The 25,404-nt window shown below is 35.8% G+C and overlaps 1 protein-coding gene across 1 annotated transcript in view; it reads left to right on the forward strand.

Annotated features, from left to right (window-relative positions):
• The window catches only part of Antxr2 (ANTXR cell adhesion molecule 2), a 148,659-nt gene that overhangs the window by 116,511 nt on the left and 6,744 nt on the right, over positions 1-25,404 (forward strand). The window lies entirely within an intron of this gene.

The following is a 25,404-nucleotide window of genomic DNA, read 5'->3' on the forward strand; positions in this document are numbered from 1 at the left end:
GAGAATGGGTGTGCCAGATCCTCTAGCCAGTGAAAATGAACTCTAAATGCATAGACCATAGGTACTGGGGAATTGAATCTATATCCTTAGGCTTCTTATGCAATCACCTTAACCACTAAGCCATCTCTCCAGCCCCATTATATTATATTATATTATATTATATTATGTTATGTTATATTATGCTATGTTATACTATACTTATATTATATTATATATTATATTATATCATAATTTTGGTTTTTCGAGTTAGAGTCTTGCTGTAGTCCCATCTGGCCTGGAATTCACTATGTAGTGTCAGGGTGGCCTTGAACTCATGGCAATCCTCTTACCTCTGCCTCCTGAGTTTTGGGATTCAAGGAGTGTGTCACCATGCCCAGCTCCTACTATATTATTTTTATAACAAGTTTTCACCATGCTTATTATTATCTTTCCTAAGTTGTTGCCTGTATTTCTCGATTTCATATCCTATAACTCTTTGAAAGAGCTTATTTTCTTTGTTTTCTTTCCCTCTTTCTTTGTAATTTTTTGGACATTATGTGGTAGACATATCTCGTGAATAAATTTACTTACAAAAATATATTGGCATCAGTGCATGCTTTCCTGTAAAAGATGGAATCAGGTAGACATGAAACTCTGAAAGCTGATATGGAAAATTTGGGACTTGACCCTGTTCCATAGTCAGGTACATGTGACTATATAAAGAAGCTTTGTGCCATGTTCCTAACAGTGAAATGTTCACATTGGGATTTTGTAAATAGTAACTTAACTTACAAGATGGTCTTCTGTCAGGTGACAGATATGGACATATTTGCTTCCTCACCATTGTCTTTAGTGAATAGTTTTTGATAGATGAAATATTGCAGAAAGCTCAAGGAACTTCTTGAAGGGCTTATCATGAAGGCATCGATAGTGTGGAAGAGTATATTTCCAGTAAATCCCTTGAAAGTAAGCTTAGATTCAGGGGCTAAACAAATCATCTTTAAAATTTTTAAATGTGTCTGTTTCACATGAACATTTTATTTTCAGAACATGTAAGACAATGAAATCATGATGCCATTGGCCAATTGCAGGGCAGTTTTATGATTTTCATGGTATGTCTTTATCTTGCTGATGTTGGAGGTCATTCTCTATTGGTGTAACTTCATGTTTTATAGAGAAAACGGGGTAGAAGGAAGGATCAGAGGTGCCAGCCATGGTGGACAAGCTTAATGTATTTCAGAGATTAATGGACCACTGAATTTAAAATTGTCAACACAAAGCATGTAACATTGAGTCACAAATGTGTGCCTGTCACCCATATGGACCATGGCTTCCACCAGTGGCTAACATCTACATTATGAGACATAGATTTTTTTTTTCATATTGTGAAGGCTTATACATAAGTACAAGGAAGTCATGTTCATAATTTTCTTCTAAGCAATGTAATATTTTTGTTTTTGATGTGGTTTCAGAGTATGATACAGTAAAAATCCAAATGTTTTTCTCCTACTACAGAGGTTTAAAATGGTTCTGTGATTTAATGGTTTTTAATGAGTGCAGCAGCATAATTATTCCTGTATGTAATGTGATATATTGACCACCATGGATTACAGAGTAACAACACTGAGGGTAATGTGCTATCTTTTTAAACCTTATTTAAATCTTTTTGTAGGAACTGGGTTAGTTGTAGAAGACTTGGCATGAGGAAAGAGGAACGTTTTAGATACATTTACCGGGGGTTCAATTCTAAAGCTCTTTACTCTCCTTATGCTCAGCCACTGTTCTCTAGTTTGCAAAAGTCTGTTCTCTAGAGGATAATATTATGTCATTTGCATGAGCTGCATCTTATGGCTGGTTCTAATGACCTTGATTGAAACTCAGAAATGAATGACACTTTGTCTTTAGAGGTGGCAAGACAACTGCCATTTGTTTAGGATTCTCCTTTCATGTTGGCTGTCTCTGTCTGAATGGTTGGTAGTGATGTTTACAATCAATCTCATGACAGCTTTTGCAAACAAAAGTTGAAGCAACAAATTTTTAGAAATAAGAAATGGCTATGATAGTCATTGATAGTTAATGGCTAGATAAGAGAGTAACCAGATATCAAAATATCACTTCTTGTTTTTAGCTCAAAATCAGTTTTAGGGGATTTTGAAAACAATAGCACAGTATAAGTACACAAGTGGACCCCACTATATCTTTATCATTCAAGATATTTCTTAATGATATATAGCATTCTATGATTTATTTGTGTCTAGCTTAAATAATGAAACTAATCTAATGTTTATGGCAATACTAAGGCAATATGTATTTCAAGATTGAACCAAGTTGCAAATCATATGTGGAAAAAACATGGTCCAAGTGAGTGATAAGAAAGTTGCTTCCAGGGCTGGAGAGATGGCTTAGCGGTTAAGCGCTTGCCTGTGAAGCCTAAGGACCCTGATTCGAGGCTCGATTCCCCAGGACCCATGTTAGCCAGATGCACAAAGGGGTGCACATGTCTGGAGTTTGTTTGCAGTGGCTGGAGGCCCTGGCGCATCCATTCTCTCTCTCTTTCTCTCTGCCTCTTTCTCTCTCTGTCATTCTCAAATAAATAAGTAAGAATAAACAAAAAAATTTAAAAAAAAAATAAAGTTGCTTCCAGAGACAGTCTTCCTGGAAGCACTTTAGTGGGACTTCCCCACAGATAAGCCAAAAGCAGCTAGTTAGAAACTAGCCACAGTGGCCCAAGCATTTATGGATATTGCAAACAGTTCTCTAGAAAATTCCTTTTGCCCAGATGTTGTGTTTGGGATGATTATATGGAATTGCTTTTCAAGGATCTTACTTCAGCCAGTTTTGATCTGAATCTTTTGAGATTTTCCAATTACCAGCAACTACCTCAGTAAGACAGTAAAATGGCATCTTGGTTTCCTTAATGCTACTGTTGAGATTATAGTGCTTGGTTCCTCTTATTTTCAACTAAATTAAAAGATTAATTACATTTATGGGTATTTTCCTAGTTTTGTAAAAATTAGGACATAATTCACTTACAAATTTTCTTAAGAATAAAGCTGGAAGCTGGGGAAATTATCAATACATTTTTTCCTTCTTTATAACAAAGACTACAATGAGAAATATCTTCAATGATAGAATTATTGGGTAATAAAATGTTTTGCAGTTTTAGGACTTTTCACTTAGCACCATGCAAGAGGTGGCAAAATTAGAAAATATAAAAATACAGCGGTAGTTTTTAACCATGTATAGTACTAAGTAGAAATGACTATAAGTGCAGAGAGGTCATTATACTCCATGGTGCAATAAATAACAAGAGCTTCAAGTGAATTAGTTTAACATTGTGCAATAATCTTAATTAATTTCTTTCTAATTATTTTATGTTAGTTTTTTTTTAATCCAGTCTTTTAGACTTATTTTCATTTCCCACTCCTTGAGACCAACTTAAATTCTGTTGAAATATTTCACTAATACCTCCTATCAGCAGTTATATCTGAGCTTTTATGAGGAAATAAATTGTCTTCAAAGGTAAAGAAACTTTAATAGAATTAGAAAGAAAAATTTGAGAACATTGTGGTGGTTCCTCTAAGCTTTGGTTGTGTGATCTAGGTGAAAACTGATCCAGGAAGTGTCTAAACGAGGAGTTCTGAAGTAGTGTCACCAATTTTAGTGCTGATTGTCAAAGCGAATGCTAATAGTTAACATGACAAAGGGGCTGAAAATAAAATAATTAGATGCTATTACGTCATTTGAAACAGCAAAAGAATACCCTGGTACTACATCATCCTGTGATTTAACATGTGTTTAACGGTGACGACAGAAGCATCTGAATCCTTCAACAAGCAGCATAGCAATGATGCTGGAGATGGTGTGTGTTTATTTCCTGAATATAGAGCTATTAGAAAGTAGAGTTATAACATCAGCTGTACCTAGGTCAAAGCTTCCTTCTAACTATGGAATAAGATAGATCATAGTTCTTGGTGCTTTATTTGGAATAGGTATTCACAGCTTAAGACAGTTTCTACTGGGAGCTAAGTCCTTTCCTGAGAGCTCATTAACTCAAGTGGTATTCTTTACAATGGCTTTACAACATGTGGACTGCAATTGAAATGTACTATATATCTATATATCATTGTGCCGGATGTCAAAAATCAGATGTATCTTGAGAGAACAAGTTGCCAACTTACATAAAACTGGGCACTATTTGTTTTAAAATTCCAAGTCATAGCCGGGCGTGGTGGCACATGCCTTTAATCCCAGCACTCGGGAGGCAGAGGTAGGAGGATCGCTGTGAGTTCGAGGCCACCCTGAGACTCCATAATGAATTCCAGGTCAGCATGGGCTAGAGTGAGACCCTACCTCAAAAAAACAAAAAACAAAACAAAAAAAAAAATTCCAAGTCCTCTGATGAAACATACAAATGTTTTAAAGGTTCTTCATGTTACAATATCTGTAGCAAAAATAAATACATTTTCTTTTTACTTTATCACACATAACTTTATCCATGTAATAAAAATAGCCATGGGGGCTGGAGAGATGGCTTAGCGGTTAAGCGCTTGCCTGTGAAGTCTAAGGACCCCGGTTCGAGGCTCGGTTCCCCAGGTCCCACGTTAGCCAGATGCACAAGGGGGCGCATGCGTCTGGAGTTCGTTTGCAGAGGCTGGAAGCCCTGGCGCGCCCATTCTCTCTGTCCCTCTATCTTTCTCTCTGTGTCTGTCACACTCAAATAAACAAATTTTAAAAAAAAATAGCCATGGGATTGTACTTTGGTTTTTAGATCACTTCTTTACATCAGTGCTTTGAACCGGGCTTCACCCTCACCACTTCTTTGGATTTCCCCCTAGTTTTAGGTCTTCTTTTCCCAGTCCCGGTGGACTTTGAGCTTGTCTTTTTGTGTTCAGTGTTTCTTCCTAGATAGTCTGCCCAGCCCTTGGTCCCAACTTCACATTAACATTTGTGATACCGCTTAAAAGCCATGTGTTATTATAGAAAGGCTGTCAGGATATCTTCATTTAACGTTAATTCTTGGTGGCACATGTCTGTGATCCTAGCAACTGTGAAGGCTGAGGCAAGAAGATTGTGAGTTTGAGTCATTGTCTCAAAGTGTGTGTGTGTGTGTGTGTGTGTGTGTGTATGTATGTGTGTGTGTATGCACACGCACATGTAAGGAGGTATCATTTGTCTACATAGCATCTAAATCACTGTATTTGTAGCAAATAAATGAAATATGCTCATTTACTTGAGAATTTTCTATTGTTGATCTGGGAACAAACAGTGAGCTCTCACAGTTGCGGCTTTAACCTTGCCAATCACAGACTTCCTGTAAGTGCACTGCAGTTATTTGGAACCTTTTCTGGGTTGGCATTGGCATTCTTTTGCTAGATTACATTTATGCATTAGTGCCATCTGTGCCCACTGCACCTTCTGTGAGTTAGCCCTGGCCAGATGACTGGCATTTATCTCCAAGTAGAGAGAGAGGGAGAGAGAAAGAGAGAAAAGGAGAGGGGGCAAGAGAGAGAGAAAGAGAGAGAAAGTCAGAGATTGATTACTCATTATTGATACAAATGGAATTTAGGAAAGGAGACACATTGATAAACATGTAATATTTGCAGCTGGTAGCCCAGACTTCATCCCCATAAAGATATTTCCATTCACTCCATATCAAAAAACATAAAATGCAATGACTGTTTATATTTAGCCTGTGAAAATGCAAAAGAAGTTAAAACTCAGCATCTAAATAAGGGAATACAACAGGGCACACTTGCCAGATTTTCAAGCTGAGAGAATTATGTGCCATTTGAGTCAGAGTGAACTTCTTACATGGCAGTGAGCACACACAATGTGGAGGTGAGTGTAGCCGATTACATTTGGTAGATCATTTGAACTGAGTTGAATTTTGATTGATGTTTAGAAATGTAGGCCTAATTTTACACTTATATTTGGAAAATTGTGACTCCATTCATCAAATAATCAGATACTAAACTGTCCTGCAGGATCTTCCTGAGGCTGTATTATTTGAAGCCATATAGTATTGTAGAACAGATCAACAATTCCCATACTTCCAGTGTTCCTCAAGCTATTAATGGAAATAGATAATTCTCCCATGAGGAAAAACAGCTGTTTAAAAGGTTCGGTTCATTTATAGTCTGGTTATTTTGACCTGTATAAATATGCTTTTAATAGGCTTCCAAGAGTGGTGGCATATTAGAAGCAATGATCTAGAACTGGGTCAGACTGGCTCCTAAAGATGGGTGCAACAGAGTACTGAGAGAATTGTTCTAGGAAGACAGGGAATGAGCAGACACATGACTCAGGAAAGCACTGCAAACTGGAGTTACTTCAAGAACAGTTTTCTGCTCCTCTTTATCTCCAGGACACCTGAGCAGTAGCAACTAATGTCTGAAAATGCAAGTTTGATCTTTCATATGTACACAACTCATTTTAAAAAGATGGAAGTGTAAATTCTAGAAAAGAATCCCATCCAATATGAAAGATATTAAAATTGAAGTCTTAATGAGTTAACCTGCAGCCAATCTGTGTACTGGTTTGTGCTGTAGTTTAGGTTCCAGAGAGGGGAAATTGAAGTCACAAATGATCAAGGTCATCTTATATGATATACCCTAATATATTTTCTAATCATTTTGTTGAGATTCGTCAGGTGTAATGTATAATAATGTATCCCATTTCTGTACTTCCACTGGACTCGGTGTTCATAAATATAGGCATTCCCACCTAATATAATCACTCATTATCTCTATAAATAAGATATGTATATAAGCACTTAACTTACAGAATTTTATTGGTACTTTAGTGGTTATAATTATGGTTGTCAGAAGTCCAGTATGGGTCCAAATCCTGGTCTTACTATTTATTGGCTATGTAGCTTTGAGTTAATGACTTGTCTTCTTTGAGCATCAATGTTATCTTATATAAACCAGTATAATAATATCAGCCACAAGATCATTGTGTTACTACATAATCCCACGTCACGTGGCTTATAATGAGGACTAAAATCTTGTTGCTGCTATCAGAAAGCTTGAGTTATATTCACATGGAGCATAGTAGGCTATAATTCAAACTATATTTTCTTGTATTGTTTTATACACACACACACACACACACACATATATGTATATGTATATATGTATGTATCAATATTGAGACATTGTCTCTCTATGTAGACTGAGCTGGCCTTAAACTTGTGGCAATCTTCCAGCCTTTGTCTCCCCAGTACTGGGATTACAGTTGTATACAATGCCACCTGGTCTGCCTCAAATTATACTTTTAAAAGATGATTACAACTCATGTTCTGCTCTACTGCTTTCTGTGTATTTTGAAGGAGTTAGATTGGAAAGGTCTTCTATACCATAACACTATTGCTATGCTAGCAGAGGGAAAAGGGACCATACGTGGCCCATAAGTCCTTGTAACATCTCAGGTGGAGAAACCATTGGTTGTTTCAACTTAACTAATAGTTGAACACAGCTGTATTCTTTAACTAACAAGAGTTGGAATCTTTATTGGATTTCTTTCTTTTTGGTTTTTGAACTGCTTTGTCTTAGTGGTCAGTAGAATCCACTGGCAGCAGAGACCCTCCCACAGCTTCCTTAAATGACTGGGGGCCTCAGGCTGGTTTCCTTCTCCTCTCAGTGGTTAGAGTAATTGCTCTGGTTTCAATGACTTATTTTTCAGTCATTACATAGAATTAAAGATTTGGGGGCTAGAGACATGGCTTAGCAGTTAAGGTGCTTACATACAAAGCCTAAGGACCCAGGTTTGAGTCCCCAGAACTCACATAAGCCCAATGCACAAGGTGGTGCACATGTCTGGACTTTGCAGTGGCTAAGGCCCTGGCATGCCAATTCTCTCTCTCTCTCATAAATAAAAAATATTTTAGTGATCATATGTATTAGAACAATAATACTTCTACCTTATAAATTCAGTTAAGTTTGAGTGTCATGTATTTTCTTGACCATGTGCCTCAAAGAACATATTAAGCAATATTTTACATATGTCAATAGTTTTTTTTACATTAAAATGAATTGCCTTTGTAATAAATACAACAATCACATATTTATAAATATGTTAATAATTTGTATAGTAAAGGCTATCATTTAAAAAATTACTCTTATTAAAACAATCTTTCTTGGGGCCTGGAGATATGGCTTAGTGGTTAAGGTACATGCCTACAAAGCCTACGGACCCCAGTTGGATTCTCTAGGTCCCATGTAAGCCAGATGTGCATGGTGATGTATGCATCTAGAGTTTGTTTGCCGTGATTAGAGGCAGTGGCATGCCTATTCTCATACTCTCTCTCTCCCTTACACTGTCTCTAATACATAAATAAATAAAAGTATAATTTAAAAAATCTTTCTTGGGCTGTACAGATGGCTTAGTGGTTAAAGTACATGCCTGAAAAGTCTGACATCCCATGTTTAGTTCCCAGTACACACTTAAAGTAGGATGCACTAAGTGACACATGTATCCGGAGTTCATTTGCAGCAGCTAGAGGCCCTGGTATGCCCATTCTTTCTCTCTTCTCTCCCTCTCTCCACTTGGAAATAATTTTTTAAAAATTTCTAATTTAAATAATTTGGATTATTGCCAGTTTAGGGGGATTTCAGTTGCTTTTTAAAATCCTTCAAATGACTATTGTATTATGATAAAATGTATGTGATATGAAATTTATTGTTAGTCATTTTTTGAAAATTGTATGTTTATTTATTTGAGAGTGTCAGAGAGAGAAAGAGGCAGAGAGAGAGTGAGAGCGAGAGCAAGAGAGAGAGAGAGAAACAGAGAGAGAGAGAGAGAGAGAGAGAGAGAGAGAGAGAGAGAGAGAGAATGGGCGCACCAGGGCTTCTAGCCACTGCAAATGAACTCCAGACGCATGAGCCCCCTTGTGCATCTGGCTAACGTGGGTCCTGGGGAATTGAGCCTCAAACTGGGGTCCTTAGGCTTCACAGGCAAGCGCTTAACCGCAAAGCCATCTCTCCAGCCCACTGTTAGTCATTTTAAGTGTGTAATATTGTGGTGCTGGGTCCATTCACACTGAGCCCATTCACACTGACCCCATCTACACTAAGTCATTCACAATGAGTCCATTCACAATGAGTCCATTCATACTGAGCCCACTCACACTGAGTCCATTCAGACTGAACCCTTTCACACTGGGCCCATTCGCACTGAGCCCATCCACACTGAGTCAATCACACTGAGTCTATCTACGTGGAGACCATTCACACTGAGCCCATTCACAGAGTCCATTTCATACTGAGTCTATCTACATTGAGATCATTCACACTGAGTCCATTCGCACTGAATCCATTCACACAGAATCCATCAACACGGAACTCATTCACACCGAACCCATTTACACTGAGTCCATCTACACCAAGCCCATTCAGAGTGAGTACATTTACACTGAGTCTATCCACACTGAGCTCATTCACACTGAGCCCATCTACACAGCTTTGCAGCCATCACCACTGTCCACCTGCAGAAGTTTTATCATTATCCCACTGAAGTTTCCTACCCATCAAACAGGAATTCCTCATTTTATCCATTCTCTACTCACAACCAACCCTGATTGGATCTTCTGTCTTTATGAATTTGACTGTTCTAGGTACCAGATGGAGGTGACATCTGCCCTTTTGTGACTAGATTTCTCACCTTGCATGTGTTTAAGCTCTAACCATGTTAAAGCATGCAATATTAGAATTCCTCTTCTCTTTAGGGATGAATTAATAATGTACTGTATTCAGATGTCCTGTTCCTTTTGGATTGGGATGCTAACTATTTTTACCTTTGGTTCTTGTGTATCATGCTGTTGTAGATTGGGTGTCTCTGCTCTCATGTTTTTAGGTAGCTATCAGAGGGTTTGTGTGGATAAAACTACAATTCTATGGCTATTTTTTTTTTTTTGAGGGAACATTGTGCTGTCTTTCACAAAGGACACATCATTTTGCATGTCCTATCAGCAGAGCACAGGATTTCACTTTCTCTACATCCTTTCCTACATGTGCTACTTTCCTTCTTGTTTTGTGTGTGATAATAGCCATCTTCCTCAGTGTGAAGTTGAATAGTAGATTTTTATCTTCTACTTTTCTAAGTATTTTTTTCCATTTTCAAAAAGGTTATAACATATACATACGTATATATATATATATATATATATATATATATATATATATATATATATACACACACACACACACACACATATATACATATAATAGATTGCATTAAAATGATTACTTGTATACATATGCATGGTGAAATTTTTTTTATTAAAACATTTTTTTTTGTTCTTTATTTATTGGAGAGTGACAGAGACAGAGAGGGGGTGGAGAGAACGGGCGCTCCAGGGCTTCCAGCCACTGCAAACGAACTCCAGACGCCTGCGCCCCCTTGTGCATCTGGCTAACGTGGGTCCTGGGGAATCGAGCCTCGAACCGGTGTCCTTAGGCTTCACAGGCAAGCGCTTAACCGCTAAGCCACCTCTCCAGCCCTGAAATTTTGATTACTGAAATTAAGCATATCCATCATCTTCCATAGTTTTACTTTAATTTTACTTATTTGAGAGAGATGGTAAGAGGCAGAGAGACAGAGAGAGAATGGGCATGCCAGGTCCTCCAGCCACTGCAAATAAACTCCAGACACCTGCACCACCATATGCATTTGTCTTACATGGGTACTGTGGAATCAAATATAGGTCTCTAGGACTTCACAGGCAAGTGTGTTAACTGCTAAGCCATCTCTCCAGCCCCTTTATTTGACTTTTGAAAAAAGATTTCACATATAGCTGAGCTCATATAGGATTTTCCTTTTCCGTATCAAGCTTCTTACACTTAATATAATTTTATTCAGGTTCACTTATATTGTAAATGACAAAAATAACAGGATCTCTGTTCATAATGGTGAATATATTACTTCGTATATTCTTTGTGTATATGCATACATATATATTCACATTTTCTTTATTCATACATCCATTTATAGACCCAGGTTGTTTCTATACTTTAGCTGTTACAATACTTCTGTAATGTATGTGGGAGCACATTTTCTACATGAGTTTGGTACAGGAATATAGAGATGAAAGACTTGTGTTAGATAAGTGACAGTAATCTCACGGCACATTTTATATATAATGAATGTATTGGGCTTCTTATTTCATTTAAAAATATCTACAGACTAGCTATGTTTGGGTGTCTACATTTGATGAAATTGATTTATTTTTTGCAATGAAATAGATACTTCTACAATCAAATCTTTACAGATTCTCATTTTCTTTCTCAGCTGAAAATTAACTCTCACTTGCTTCAATATGGTAATCCCCCCCCCCTTGCTTCCAATATGTAAGCTAACATCACCATCTAATGTGAAGTTTACACATACATTGTAAATGGTAGGGTCAGAAACACGACCTTAAAGCTAGGTACATTTTCCAGGTCATTGGTAATATGACATAATTAACACTCTTGTGTAGAATTGGTTGCAATTGTTCAGTTTGGGTAAACTGAATATACTTTAAACTCTTTAAATTTTCTCAAGCATATCACAAAAATATATTAACCATATAAGGACTATTATTTTTTCATTTATGTGTGTAGTCTGTGTTTACACATTGGTGCCTGTGAGTATGGGCACACATGTGACATGGCATGCATGTGGACATAAGAGGACAACTTTGGCTGTCGTTCCTCACACCACACTTTGTATAAAGAAAGTCCTGTTGTTCACTGCTGTGTTCACCAGGCTAGCTGGACCACAGGTATCCAGGTGAATGTCCTATTGTCACCTCCCTTCTTGCCATGGGAGCACTGAGATCACAGACGTGAGCATTTACAGCAACCAGCTTTACATGGGCACTACTGTTATGAATGAACTCACTTGGGCAGCAAGTGTTTTATCTACTAAGCAAACTCTCAGTCCTGGGATGTTAATCCTTAAAAATATTATATTAAACATCATTCAAAATTACTTGCTAATCTATTGAGCATAGATTGATCACTATTAGTGCAGCAGACTTTCAATAATGTTCAGTTTGCCACAGACAATTTTGAGTCAGTTTTGCCTTATAATTCTCCATAAGTAAAGAACATAGGGCATTGAAGTCATTATTTAAGGGCATTCTGATTGGTGGTACTTCCCAATAGCATTTTTAATTATATATATATTTTTATTTGCAAGTAAACAGAGATAGAAAAGAGGCAGACAAAGAGAACGGGCATGTCATGGCCTCCAACCATAGCAAATGAACTTCGGATGCACGCACCTCTTTGTGCATCTGGCTTTGCATGGGTACTGGAGAATTGAACTCTGGTCCTAAGGCTTTACAGGCAAGCACCTTAACTGCTAATCCATCTCTCTAGTCCTCAGTACCATTTTTTTTAGATGTTAATTGTCTTTCCATAAAAGTAAAAAGCAATAAAGCAAAGGGGTCCTTTAGAAAGTTTCCTTGTCTGGAAGAACTGTGGAATGGTGTTGAATTCTCTGTAAGACTCTGGTTTCTCAAAGCTATCCTATTGAAAGCTGCTACTCAAAACAATGGATAGATGAAAGCTGGTCCATGGATACTGTTCACTGGCCACAGTGCAGTATTCCATGGCTGTTTCATAATGATGGTATTTACTTTAAATTTTGCTTAGTTTAAAGTATCTTCCAATCACAAAGAAAAGTGCTTGATTTAATCCTCTTAAATATGGAATGAATCATGTGAAACTTGAAAACTGAGATGTCAACAGTAGGAATTTTTAAGTCCTTCAGGGTGGTGTGATTGTATCCAAAAATTGCATGCTCCTATCAGTAGTCAGTTTCATTGACCTGAATGATTTAAGATAACTATAGAAGTTATAAATTTATATGGTGTTATCTTTTCAACCAATATTTGTGCCTGGAATTCAGATTTGCTTTTTCTTTTTTCCATATGCTCTGTTTTAAACATATGTTAAGTTGTTATTTAAAACTAGAAGTTAACAGGAAAAAAAAACATAAAATATGTTTTCTTCGTTATCAAAGGCTCCAGTGCCATTATCATTTGGGGTGGCGAAGAAAGAATGTAAATTATTCCTGTAAAACATACTTAAAATAGCAACACATGGAATAGACAGGTGGCTTTCTTTATGCAAGGTATAGTGATGTTGTCTAAGAATACTAAATAAAAATACTGATACAAGTGTTCAAGTTGGGGCTTGCCAACACAATAATATCTCATTCACTTTTCCTTCTCCATGGTACAAAGATTAATGTTGATTTTGCTGGAAAAATACAGAAACACACACACACACACACACACACACACACACACACCCCAACTGATCTGTCACATTTAAACCTACAAAATGTGCTGGTGCACTTGGAGTTTCCTTAGGGATGCTGTTCACATAAAACTTTACAGCTGCATATCCACAGCCTTCTCTCTGTGCTACTGTGTGGTTTGTATAGAATGTGACACCTCAGCACCGTTTTTATTGAAGCACTCTACTAATGCATGATAATAAGATTTTTGTTTAATTTTTATATATTTTTGAGTGGCACATATTTTTTTGCATGTGGATATGTGCATGTGGGTGCATGTCTGTACAGGTGCATCTGCAGGCCAAGGTTGATGTCTGGTGCCTTCCTTTGTTGCTCCATTCTCCACTTTTGATACTGAGGCAGAGTCTGACACTTGAAATCAGAGCTTGCTAATTTGGTTAGTCTAGTTAATCAGCTTGCCCTGTGTCCCCTGTCTCTCTGTCTCCCAAGCACTGGAATTACAGGTGCACCATCATGACTAACCAGCATTTACAAGGTACTGGATATATAAACTTCAACGCTTAGATTTGTGCAGCAATTACTTTATCCATTGAAGTGTCTTCCCAGATCCATTTGACAGATTTTAAAGTTGATTTCCCCCAATTTTACTTTGAAAGTGGAGCAGTGAGAATGAATTCAAAGAAAGCAGTCTCTATGAATCTTTTGTCTTAATTTTAACTTTTTACTAGCAGTTGCAGCTTTCTCTTCTTTTATGTTCTTATCTCTAAGAATGTCTGTTTTATTATCTTGCCTTAGAATTATTAACTGTTTCACAAAGAGCTAATGAAATATAGATTAAGAACTACTTTCTCACCAATTATAAATAAAATATAATAGTCTGAAATTAGTTCATTGCTATGTTTCATTATTTTAAAGAACATTTTCATGCTTCTATAATCTCAAATAACTACTTGAATGTTAATATTTGTTATAAATGCTTTAAGAGCATTTAAAAACATTTGATTTGGGAAATCTGCATGAATCTTACTATGTTTTCATTGAATGATTCCTCATGAAGACTTTGTCTCGGGAACTTTATGACATACAGCAAGGACTATGCTACTTGTGTGAAGAATAATCATGTGACTCTTCCATTTTTTTTTTCTAATTGTGATTTTGACAGAGAATAGCAGAGACATAAAGGAAAATAAATGCCTGCATGTCACCTGAGTACTGGTCTCACATTTTCAGTGCGGAGTGATGTGTGTGCATGTGGGTAGGCTGATCATAAGGACCATTTCTCTCCTGTCAAAACGTGCTGTATATAGATGTAAAACTCACTATGGAGCTAGAGTATCTACTTTCATTCCTATCCTCTCTGTCTGTTGTTGGCTTTCAACATGAAACAGACTCCACTTCCTACCATCTGCTAGCTATTTGGGATTGACATCAAGTTCAGTTCCTTTCTGATGCCTACTTGTTGCCCAGTTTAGAACACTTCCATCCTGCAGCTCAGCCACTTCCCTGTTATGCCAGCTGTGAGGTCACATGCAGGAAGCATGACATCTGGGCCCACTTGAATATTCATGTAAAGGAAAGATTTTTGTCTATGGGATAGTTGTTGTCATTTAATTACAGCTCAGTTAGCAAAAGTAGAAGTGTAGTTTCACATTTTTTGAGCTTATAATTTTAGACAACTAAACCACTGTATTTTATTTTACAGCTTGTTAGTCACTGTGTTGTGAACTTGAAAATTTCAGTATTCCTATAAAGGATATCACTTCTATGTTTCAGATAAATATTGGCTACATTATTCAAATTTGGCCTTTCAAAGCTCAATTTCACACTTCAGTGATCACTCATTCAGCCAGTATTTTAGGTCTTACAATGCAGAGTGAGACCTTAATACTGCAAAATAGTACTGGAAAAACCTGACATAAATTATAGTGTTAAAAAAGATGGATTTTCAACAAATACTTAAGACTTGTTTGTTAAAAAGTGATCAGAAGAGAGGTCTCGGTAGACGTCTCTCCAGCACTAGCTGGTGAAGTATCTGCTGCTCAAGTATAAAGGCCTGCACTTGGTTCCCTGCCCCCAGAACCTATATAAATATCAGGCACGGTGATGCATGCTTGTAATCCCAATGTTGAGAAAGTGGAAGCAGGATGATTCCTGTTACTAGCTGAATGGGTGAGTTCTTAGTTCAGTGAGGGACCCTGACTCAATGAATAAGACAGAACTTGATTGAGGAAGAAACCTGGCATTCACCTCCACGTACATGCAACACATGTGTGGATGAGCACCCATGCACACAAGTGAGCCCGAACACACAAAACATATGCATGTATATTATACACATATACAACTGTAAAAAATAAGTAGAAGAGGTGTTAAAATAATGTTAAAATAACTGGACTATCATTCACTATCTAATTATGTTACTGTATTTGGAGAAGATAACAAAATAATTATATTTTGGACTAGAAAATCATGTTTTCTTAAAATATTAGAAATTGTTTTTCATGCAATCAAACTTTATATATATATAAATATATATATATATTTTTTTTTTTTTAATGTCTTCCCATGTATCAGACCATCCTTCCATCCATTCTCTATCTCTGTCTGTGTACCCATTGATCTGTCAAGTATTTTGTAGTATCACTGGACACAATCTTTGACTTGTGGATAGACCTAAATTTCATTTTCTGGTTTGGAGTACTTATGGTGAATAATCACATAGAAATATCAGACCATAATCAAATGAGGCTACATAAAGCCAATCACTTTTGTTGTTTGACTCTTAAATGTTTACATCTTGCCCATTTTTGAGATCTGTGCAACAGCAAGCAAACTATTCTTTCTACATTAAGGCAACTTTCAAGAAATTTCAAGAAAATTTAAAGTGTAATTTTTCCAAGGTTAATAATTTTTACATCTTCTTGCCATCTTGCCTGTCTGGCACTTGTGTGAGTGCTGGAAGTCTGAACTCGGGTGCTCTTGCTGTAAGGAAAGAACTTTACAAACTGAGTTACTTCCTCAGCCCTTCTTCTTTTCCTTTAATATGAAAAAGTTTGCTCTTATACTTAATATGATCATTTGTTTTATCTTGTTTTATATTTATGTGAATTAATAATAAAATATTAAATTTAAAATTGATCTATTAAATAAAACTACTATTCTATCTTTAGATCAAAATTGATTGTTGATAGATTAAAAAATACTCTCAGTAACTTGAATTAGATTTTCTGTACATTGTTTTATGTCCAAGTAATTTGTTTTGGTACGGTTTTAGCCTACTAAATTTATTTCTATTTTCCATATCAATTCTTTATTTTTCTATGTGTATTCCTTCTTCTCTACCCCCTTATGAGTTAGTATAGTATTTTAAATTAGTACCTACTCTATTACCTCTTTTTTTAAGTTTAAATCTACATGTTATTGTTCATTGATGACAGGAGAGATAACAGTATGCTTTTACTTTTCACAGTCTACTATAGAATATTACAGTGGATAAAATATGTTAAAAGTTTTTGTGTTATAATTTCTAGTCTTTTCCTACTTTGTGTGATGTTATCATATGCATTACTTATACATAGTTATGAGCTTAATGACTTTTTTCTTTAACTTATAGTATCATAAGGAAAATTTATTTCTTTTCTATGCTTATATGACTTGTTCATTATTTGCTTTTCTATTTCCCTTTTTTTGTATAGATCTGTGCTTCCAATTTGTGTCACTTCTTTCAGTCCCAAGAAATTTTAGTATATACTCTTGTTAAACTCTGAGATTAATTATATCACATTTTATTCGTTTAATGTTTTCTGAATGTGGAAAATTTTGTTAACTATTTTTAAAATTTAGCATGGTGGAATGTTTCATTGTCTGGCATCCTCCATTGCTTTAGAGAAAAGAATAAACTATTACAACCATTGCTATTTCTCTCTGTGTGTTAGGAAGTAAGGAAAAGGGGGGGGGCAGAAATGTATCTTTTCAAGACATTCTTTGGTTTTCAGAAATTTTACCTTGTGTTTTCTGGCTTTCTACTCATTCATTCCACTTGGAGTCCAGTGAGTTTCTATGATGTGTAAATTTATATCTTCCATCAAATGTAGTAAAATCTCAGCAATTGTTTTTCAAGTATTTTTTTTTTCTGTCCCATGTTTCTCTCATAGGGAATGCTGATTACTCAGATGACAAGCTAGTAGATGTAATCCAGCCAGTCATAGGCTCATTCTTCCTTTTTCAATTTTGGAAACTTGTTAATTTACCAATCAGTAATTCTTTCACTGTGTCCTAGCTCCTTTTATTTCATTCAAATACACCCTGCATTTTGGATTTTGACTCAGAGTTTCTTATTAATAGTTCTCATATTTATACTGAAATTCTCTATCTTAATGCATATTGTCTAACTTTCTCAGTATATTTTAAAATATCTTTATCATAGCAAGTTTTAAAAATTTATTTATTTATTTAAGAGAATCAGCATGCCAGGACCTCTGGCCACTGCAAATGAACTCCAGATGCATGTGCCATCATTTGCCTCTGGCTTACATGGGTATTAGGGAATCAAACCTGGGTTCTTTGGCTTTGCAGGCAGGTGCCTTAACTTCTAAGCCATTTTTCCACCACCATACCATAACAATTCTAAAGTCTATTTGATGAACTATATTGTCAGCCATGTAAGTTGACTATCTTTTCTGTTGCTTTGGGCAACTTACTTCATACTTCTTTGTGTGTGCAGTTATGATTTTATTCTGTACATTGTGTTCTATCCAGCTATGTCTATATCATCTTTATCTAATCTATATCTACAAGAAAAGACAGAAAGGCATAGACAAGCAGAGGAGACTGAAGTACTTATAGCTCATTCCTAGAAAAGTGTGTGTTACTTTGTAATATTGCTAATGAATACAAGAGCTGGATAAGTTGTCACAATTTTCATTTTGTTTTAAGACTAACATCAACTATGTTGAAGGTAGGATCCAGGATTTTCACTATCATAGTTGTTTCTCTTTCTCTTTTCCTGCTTAGTGTTTCTTTGTAGATTTTGTTAGTTTTATAAGAATTCTATTTGATCTGTAACTCCCACAGTCTTCTTATTCCTGACCAACTAACTTCTTGCACTTTGAAGATCTGTTTCTATACTGATACCATGCCTACAATTTTACAACGTGCAATGGCCATGTCTTTGAGGTCACATGAACTTAGGTGGGCTCATCCTCCATTCTGCTTCTAGGTTTCAATAGTTCTCTGGATATCATTATTGAGCTTTATAATAAAGGGAGATGTCACTGTGACATGAATGTCATTTCACTGATCAGTAAGAATATAATTGTATTAAAAAAAGGAGATTTCTGGGCTGGAGAGATGGCTTAGCGGTTAAGCGCTTGCCTGTGAAGCCTAAGGACCCCGGTTCAAGGCTTGGTTCCCCAGGTCCCACGTTAGCCAGATGCACAAGGGGGCGCACGCATCTGGAGTTCATTTGCAGAGGCTGGAAGCCCTGGCGTGCCCATTCTCTCTCTCTCCCTCTATCTGTCTTTCTCTCTGTGTCTGTCGCTCTCAAATAAATAAATTTAAAAAAATGTTTAAAAAGGAGATTTCTTGCTTACAGTCCATACAAATAGACATATATTTATTTTGTGCTTTAGTCAACAAGGCATTATTAATCTAAATATTTATATCAAGTTTAAAGAGCAAGTTTTAAAATATACATACATATAGTTTAGAATGATCAATTTCACATCATTTTATAGCACTATTAATTGTTCTGTTTATGAAAATTATTTCCTGAAATTTCAAAAAACATCAATCCATATAACTATTTGCAAAATAAGTATTTCTATGTGTGGAATCACTAATACTTTACAGATGTCATAACAGAATGAAGAGAGAAAAATTCTGAAGGTAACTCTTTGGGCAAGTTCAGCAGTTCCCTTCATGATATCTATGGAAACCCCCATGGAGGAAGTCTCTGCCATAAAATGGACATTTATGTAGTGAGCTTCCACTTGAAGATTACCTAGAACCGTATTCCAATTCAAAAACTTTCATTCTATTTAGAGTCTGTACTAGCTGAGATTGTTTGTAAATGAAGCAGAGGTAGTGTGAGTCTTTCCTTTAATCTTCTTTCTTCAGATGACATGGAAGATTGTCACTCCTAGTGCCCTTTGTGTTCTCTAGACCCTCTTAATCGCAGTGATGTCCTGCACCTCCTGACTTGTCTCTATGGCTTGTGTATGTGTGTATCTATGTTTTGTGTATAATTTTACATTTGATGCTGTGTTTATTCTTGCACAGTACATGAAGGTTTGCTAACCTCTTTAGAAGTAGGGGTATAAATAACTCTGGTATCTGTGTCGGAAAAGTCCAAACTAAAGTGCAGTTGTTTGCTTCAGCTTGTCGAATGATATTTATGGGCGAGCATAATCCTATAACAGTTATAGCAGTGAAATACATCCTGTGCAGATAGCTAGTAAAGGAACGCACAAGTGTTAATGCTAGCAGAATTTTAATGCTGAAGAGATGGGAAAAGTGGTGCCTGCTCTGGTTAATACTTGTTACTGACCACAGTAAAAGATGAGATGAAAACAGTTTTTAAATATTGAAACAGAGTCAGTAGCAAACATACAAATTGTTGCTCTTGTCTTATTTTTATCTTTTTGTTTGGTTATCTGCAGAATAGTAATATAATATCAGATAATTTTTTCTGTGAGTTGTCTTGATCCCCTTCCTACTTATTTTGAGGTCTAAGAAAATATTTTTGCCAACATTTCTGGAAAACATCAATAAGCTTCTCACTCAAATAGATATTAATTATTACCTGAAATATCACCTAAGTGAAGGTAAAGTTCACAATTTGAACTGTGAGTTCAGCCTTATGATCAGCATTTTATTTGTGATGCATGCCTGGTACATTCTGTTACTTTGTACACTGAAAGTTTGTTATAGACTAAAACTTTATTTTAGATATTATGTATGTATATATATATATATATATATATATATACACATACATATATATGTATATACATAATATATATATTCTAGTATATATTCTACTTTTTTAAAAAGTAGTATATATATTCTAGTATATAGGTTTTACTTTTTAAAAAAAATATTTTATTTCATTTAGTTGGGAGATAGTGGGGGAGAAAGGAAGAAAGAGAGAGAGAGAGAGAGATAATGGGCATGCCAGGACCTTCAGCCACTCACTGCAAACAAATTCCAGACATATGTGCCACCTTGTGCATCTAGCTTATGTGGGTGCTAGAGAATTTATTTTATTTTATTTTATTTTATTTTATTTTATTTTATTTTATTTTATTTTATTTTATTTTATTTTATTTTATTTTATTTTATTTTATTTATACCCCTACTTCTACTGGTTCCTTTGGCTTTGCACGCAAGTGCCTTAACTGCTATGCCATTTCTCCAGCCCTCCAGTACATTTTTTATTGTTATCTTAAAGCAGGTTTTCATAGTTCAAACTGGTCTAGAACTCATTATATAGCTCAAGATGACTTTGAACTCAATCCTTCTGCTCCACCTTTAAGTGCTGGGATTATAGTCATGCATCACCATGTCTGGTTATATTTCCAGTTAATAGAGATTCATATGAAGGCTACTTTGCTCTTCCCTAGAAGTCAAAGAAAATTAATCATTCAGTCTTTGGACCCAGAGGCTTTCTTCTTACACATCTACTGTGATTGCATTAAGACTAGCATGGCTTCAACATTTTTACATGTTTAAAGTTCACATTAATGGGCTGGAGAGATGGTTTAGCGGTTAAGTGCTTGCCTGTGAAGCCTAAGGACCCGAGTTTGAGGCTCGATTCCCCAGGACCCACGTTAGCCAGATGCACAAGGGGGCGCATGCATCTGGAGTTTGTTTACAGTGGCTGGAAGCCCTGGCGTGCCCATTCTCTCTCCCTCTCTCTCTGCTTCTCACTCCCTCTCTCCCCCACTCTCTCTCTCTCTCTCTCTCTCTCTCTCTCTCTCTCTCTCTCTCTCTGTCGCTCTCAAATAAATAACAATTAGCAAACATTTTTTTTAAGTTCACATTCATATCTGCATAGTGCATGCATAGATATATTATGAACTTTGGAATAAAGCTGAGATGAATCATTGTTTTATTGGTGAGTTGTGGTGGTTAAAAAGAGTTGGATATTCTTAAGAGTAAGAAAGCCAGGAACTGAGCTATTGAGGTGCCTCAGTGGGTAAAGTTCTTACTGCACACACATAAGGATCTGAGTTTGGATCCCTAGTACCCACTCAAAATGCTGGTTGTGGTGATACGGGGCTGTTATCCCAGCACTGTGGAAGTAGAGATAGGAGAATCCATAGCCAACTCAGTGAGTTCCTGGTTCACGGAGAGACGCTGCCTCAAAAAATAACATGGAAAATGATAGAGGAAGACACTTGTATTGAACTTCTGGCATCCATACACATGTACACATGCATACTCATTTACACATACACAGGAAACAAAAGAAAGGTGAAAATTAGGAAAATTGTTTAGCTTATATTTACATATACCTATTCTAATTCTAAAGGATTGAGAGGAGAAAAAATATAAAAAAACTTCAGAAGGATAAGAATAAGCTATACTAGTCGGCCAAAGAGTGAGAGCAGCATAGATCAAAGGGGAAAAACATATATTTAGAAAGATTTTGATGAGCATAACTTCCTCACTTAATCAAACAACGGTGGAGGCTTCCCTCTAGGATCTATGACCTTCCAAGCCATAGGCTTCTCACCTGGTTCTCAGTACCAGGAGTAAGTTACTCCCAGTGAGCATGCCTCATATCCAGTCAGAGAACAGAGATTGCCTTCACAACTTACATGACACCATTGAGGCAGTGGGTAAGGGACTTCATTTTTATCACTGAATTTATTCATTGATAACTAACGTTTCTTTTAAAATAATAAAACATATACAAAAAAATCAGTGATAAGTAAGTAATGCATAATCCCATTACCCATAATATGTTGATGTTAATGAGAGATCTGTAAGTATTCTATTTCTTGGACATATGTTACTAAATTAAAACCATGTATATATATATAATTTTGTGTTTTTCTTTTCACTTACCATTTTCCTACATATTTTAAAATTTTCTGTTTCAGTAGCTATATAATATTGAACAAGATAGGTGAATCATGATATAATCTCTGTATGGTTGGGCAGAAATAAATATACATTGGTATTCTATTTTTTCATTATTATAAGAATGGTATGGCATGCATATTTTATCTCTATCCATTTTCATATCTAGCCATTTCCTTGGATTAGATTCCCAACATGAAATTACTGCACCAAAGAACAGATGTGTTCTAAGTCCATTTGTGCATAATTTGATTACTAAACTCTAGATTTTGCCAATTCCTTCTTTTACTAGAATGGCTTATGAGATTTTTCTCTCTTCCACAGGAGCTCACTAGTGAGATAATGTGCTCATATAAGAGTGCATAAAACAGCATGCCATAAGAGAAGGCAGTCTTTCCCTTTTAAGTTGTTATTTTTTTACTTAATACATTTTATTTATTTATTAGAGAGAGAGAGAGAATGAGCATGCCAGGGCCTCCAGCTACTGCAAATGAACTCCAGACACATGCGCCTCCTTGTGCATCTGCCTTACGTGGGTCCTGAGTCGTCAAAACAATATCATTTGGTTTTGCAGACCAGTGCCTTAACCACTACGCCATCTCTCCAGCCCTTAAGATGTTATTTTTATAGGGCAAATAAAATGATGACCATGCTAAAATCATAATAAAATGATGCCAATTATTACATATAAATTATTTTCTTATGTGCTATGAAACATTTATTTTAAGTTGGTAAACATAGACATAATGATATTGTTTGGAGTTTATTTGCCTAATTGACATTTTGGTACCTTGAGAAAGAACAACTTAATATTTAAATCATCATAATTTATTTATAAATTAATGTTCTTTAAGCGTATTTGGCTATATATAAGTTGTAAAATTATATTCATCTGCCTAGCCTTCATTTCTTTAAATATTTAACAAATTCCATAATTAACAATTATGCCATGCAAAATGAATAAATTCAAGCATGATTTCACTGCAACTCAGGTATGCTATATTCTGAAAGCATAAAGGACAGAATATATTTATAATTCATCTTTAAAAACTAATTAAGTCTTATGACATTAATTTAAATCAATTTTAAATTGACAGTAGATTATTATTATTAAAATTTATGACTAGGTAATTTATAAGGAGTCATAGAAAATTGAAATTGGTTGTATTGATTACCTAATGGATAGTAGTACAGGTACTGGCTAATATATCAGAACAGTATGTGTAGATTTCATCTCTTAATTAGATGTATGATTAAAGGATGAATTTAAGACAGCAAAATCACTTAGAAAAATATTGAAGTAAAAATTCAGACAAATGAGAGAATTAATGAGGTTTATTTCTTCATATATGACTTACAATACATGACCTGAGTTAGAGAATTAGACACAAAGTAATAAAATGGCAATTGTAGTAATATTGATGTTTCCAAAATTATTTGGATGATAGATCATTTGATAATTAGATGTATGGTTGTCCTTTTTAATTGGAAACTTTAATATATGAACATATTACAAATTAACCATATCCCATTTGTCCCCTCTCTTCTGCCCATTACCCATTCTGTGAAGTATTGATAATTTCTCTGAGGTCATGGATGCACTATCAGTTCCTTTAGGGAGGAGAGTGTCTCCCAGTGCAGCTTCCCACTTGTGTCCATTATATTCATTCTGACCCCTCTTCTACAATGTTCCCTGAGTCTTGGAGGGTGGGTTTCTTTAGTGTTGAGCTCTCAGCAGCCTCTGATTTTCTGCTTTGTTGAGTTTTGTGTCTCCTCATTGTCTAATATCCTTTGCCTGGAGAAGGTCCTCTAGCAAGTAATAAGAGAAGCACTCATATTTAATCTGTCGTTTCCTCTGTGATACTTACTTGGCCCTGGTGGGTAAGATAGAGCTGACTCATCTCATCCTAGGCACTGTGCTTTCTTTTCATGATATTCTGATGTGTTTTGGGTCACCCTGATAGTCACCAACCTGTATAAAAATCAGGTTCACTAGCCAAGAATGAGAGCACCATCGATTAAAGGAGATCATCTCTCACACGTACACACACATGTATCTATCTATATATAAATATATATACATGTATATATATGTGTGTGTGTGTGTGTGTATATAAATCATGATATCCATCAAAAGTTATATATGGATATATATATAAATATACACATGTATATATATATATATATATATATATATATATATATATATATATATATAACTTTTTGGTTTTATATATATATAGGATTATATATATTATATAGATATATTTGGTTTGCTAAGAGACAACCATGATATACATCAAAAAGTTGTCTTTTAGCAAATTTACCTGGCAGTTATGTTTAAAAAGAAAATAGACAAAGTCAGGCATATACGTTCCAAGGTTTCTTCTTTAGCAATATTTTTTGTTCCATTTGAATTTTTTCATGCTCTTAAATGTGAAATGGCTGGATAGCATATATTGCCACAAGTAGAATCTTTAGGATGGGTACACTGGTCTAAACTAGAAAAGATTGTGTGAGCTTCTTTTTATATATATATTTTTTTAATTTTTTATTTATTTATTTGAGAGCAACAGACACAGAGAGAAAGACAGATAGAGGGAGAGAGAGAGAATGGGCGCGCCAGGGCTTCCAGCCTCTGCCAACGAACTCCAGACGCGTGCGCCCCTTTGTGCATCTGGCTAACGTGGGACCTGGGGAACCGAGCCTTGAACCAGGGTCCTTAGGCTTCACAGGCAAGCGCTTAACCGCTAAGCCATCTCTCCCGCCCATGTGTGAGCTTCTTTACAGTAGAGACATACGGACTCTTCCTGATTAAGAAATAATTCATAGACTGTGGTGGGTCACCACTATCTTACCCAGAAGAAAGAACCAGAGTTTTATTACTAATTTGAAATTTTGTTTTCCAATAATTCTTGTATTATCTACCATTACTGATAGAACAATGTGTTCATATAACTTTTAGTTAAATATTAAGTAATTAGGTGCATACTGGTGCACTAACGTTTGGAAAGCTTTTAAGTAGTCTCTGTAAAGAATGCATCGTGATGGTAGTATGCTGTTCTAAGAAGTTGTCACCAGCCATGT

This window comes from Jaculus jaculus, chromosome 2, assembly GCF_020740685.1.
Source record: "Jaculus jaculus isolate mJacJac1 chromosome 2, mJacJac1.mat.Y.cur, whole genome shotgun sequence".
Lineage (NCBI taxonomy): Eukaryota > Metazoa > Chordata > Mammalia > Rodentia > Dipodidae > Jaculus > Jaculus jaculus.